Below are 2,493 nucleotides of genomic sequence, written 5' to 3' on the forward strand. Positions count from 1 at the left end.
GAGTTTGTCCAGGAGCTCCTTGTTCAGCATTTCCCTTACTATTTTGTTATTGTCTTGCCCTACCTAATGGCAGCCTCCATTCCAGAGCTTCAAAGCCTGGGAAGCAGGGAAAGGAAAGCAAAGGGCTGTAGCTGTGAGAGCTGCGTAATGCAGATTCAGTGCCAGCCCCAGTGATTGGTAGGAAGAGTAAAGCAGGAGATAATGCAGATGAGATGGTTGTTAGTGGGAAAAGTAGTTTAATGAGGTATGTAACAAAGACGTGTGAGGGAACAAAAAAGGAAAGAAAACAACCAAAAACGGTAATTTGACCCCAACAACAACCCTACTATTTACAATGAGGGCATCAGTGGAAACTCCTGTTGCAGAGATCTGAGCACAGCTAGGTTTGCTTGATAGGAGCCTGTTTCTTCTCATTATTCTAACCTGTTGCTAGTGTTTAACTCAAGGTAAACTGTAATGGATGAGTCATTTTACTTTCTTCACATAACCCATCAAAACTTCTCCAGACATCACTGCTGTTGTGTCCACAAATAGGGGAGGATCTCAGATTGCAGTAGAGAGGCACAGGACCCATTAACAAGCAATAGCCAGCAGCAAACAAGACAATTATTTGAGTGAATGCTCCTGCTGTCATGATGGCTTAAATTAACCTATCATTGGATTAAATAGAGCTCTCAGGTGGAAGGCAGAGATTCAGCTGAGACTGAAGACTAAATTTAGGATCCTTTCATCACACAATGCCTGGGAAACAGTAGCTAGCCTCGTTATTTCTACTTGGCATTTTTTCAAGGCATAGATTGTTTCCTAAGCCACTTTGATATTTTTGACTTGTCATTTCTTCCATTTGAGAATCAAGACCAGTGTGTTTACTTGCTCTAACCCAAGGCATCCAAAAAGTTGTAAGACTCAGCTTATAAAGTACTTTTTAGTATGGATTTGAAGTGAATTGCAGTTCAAACTTGGGCTACAACTTAACATAAAGTGTACATATATACCCTGGGTTAAAAAGGTACTAGGGAATCTGAGGTATCAAGCAGGTTTTTTGGAGAATAAAAAACTTCTTGATTTCACCTTTGTTTAATTACCTTTTATCCTTCTTTTTCTTCAACAAACATATAGAGTTAAACCATTCCATCAGTAAAGTATAGCAAAATTCCAAAGATAACAAGAACAAAAAATACCAATCATGGGCCATTCATGGCAGTGGCAAAAGGTGCCCCATATTTTTACAGTTTGAGCGCATTAGAGTTTTTAACTTCCACTGTTGCTCCCAACGCTCTTTACTAATTGAAGTAACTAATTTTGATATAGGTGGCCAAGTCACAAGGCTGACTCTCCTCATCCACAGCTACGACACATACACTAGCTTGGGATAGACGAGCTCTCTTCAGATTTATAAGTTTTTGATACTTTACCAGAAATTAAGTTATTTCTCTTCATTTGTATATTGGCTGTTTTCCATGCCTGGTAACTGGGATTTTATTGCATCACCGTTATTTTGCAGACACTGATGCATGCAGCATTGCACCTCTCCTATAAGCAAATCCAAGCAGATGTTGCTGTTCTAATGCATCTGATCCTGACTAGTCCATCTGGCTAAGAAACAAGACCCCAGGGTTGAAGTAGCTTCTTACATTTCTACAGTTTAAAGCTCCTTTGATCTAGAAATATTCCTTCAGAATTAAAGAACCATGTACTCTGACCCACAACAGGTATGAGAACAATACACATCTTCACCCTAAGTGTATTCATCCTACTCTGTAATAACACAATTTAAAAGGATTCCTGCCTTCTGGATTGTTTGGCCAGAGATTAATGCTGTAACACTCTTCAGCTGGTGCAGCATTTTGTACAAACAGCACTGTTTCCAGTAAGTCTAAAGCCGTGTGCACCCAGGAAACAGCTGATAGAAAATTTCAGTATCTTAGTGAGTTGGTTTTTAATCTTCAGTCAACAAAAGATTTAAAGACATTCTGTCAACCTGTCTTCTCTGTAGCTAAGCATGGTTATGAGAGTAGAAATAAAGGCTAAGTAGCAAAATAAAAATCAACCTCATTCAAATATTAAGCAGATTTTTCTTTTTCTATTTTTTTTTTATCCTTCACATAAACACACACTTAGAGGGGATCTACTTAATCTAAAAACTTTTAAGGCTAAATCTTTCATGCTTTTCTCAGGGTATACCAGATTTTTTTTCCAAAGTTCTTGTTTATCAGTCATAATGCCCCCAAATTCAGTATAAACAAAATATACATGACAAAATTACAAATTTTTTTTTACAAATACTTTAAAACATGAGAAAAAAAGAAATACACAGAGATGTATATATTCAAATTATTATACAACAGTTATCCATTATCACTTTTTGAGCTTTATCAGTTGCTCTGTCTCTCAGAGGACCCTTCTGTTGTGGGGTTGCTGAAGGTCGCAGAACAAGTGCCAACTGCTACCACAACGGTGCACCGGTGGCAATATCACACCAACCGAGACTCC

This window comes from Aptenodytes forsteri, unplaced genomic scaffold, assembly GCF_000699145.1.
Source record: "Aptenodytes forsteri isolate BGI_AS27 unplaced genomic scaffold, ASM69914v1 Scaffold13, whole genome shotgun sequence".
Taxonomy (NCBI): Eukaryota; Metazoa; Chordata; class Aves; order Sphenisciformes; family Spheniscidae; genus Aptenodytes; species Aptenodytes forsteri.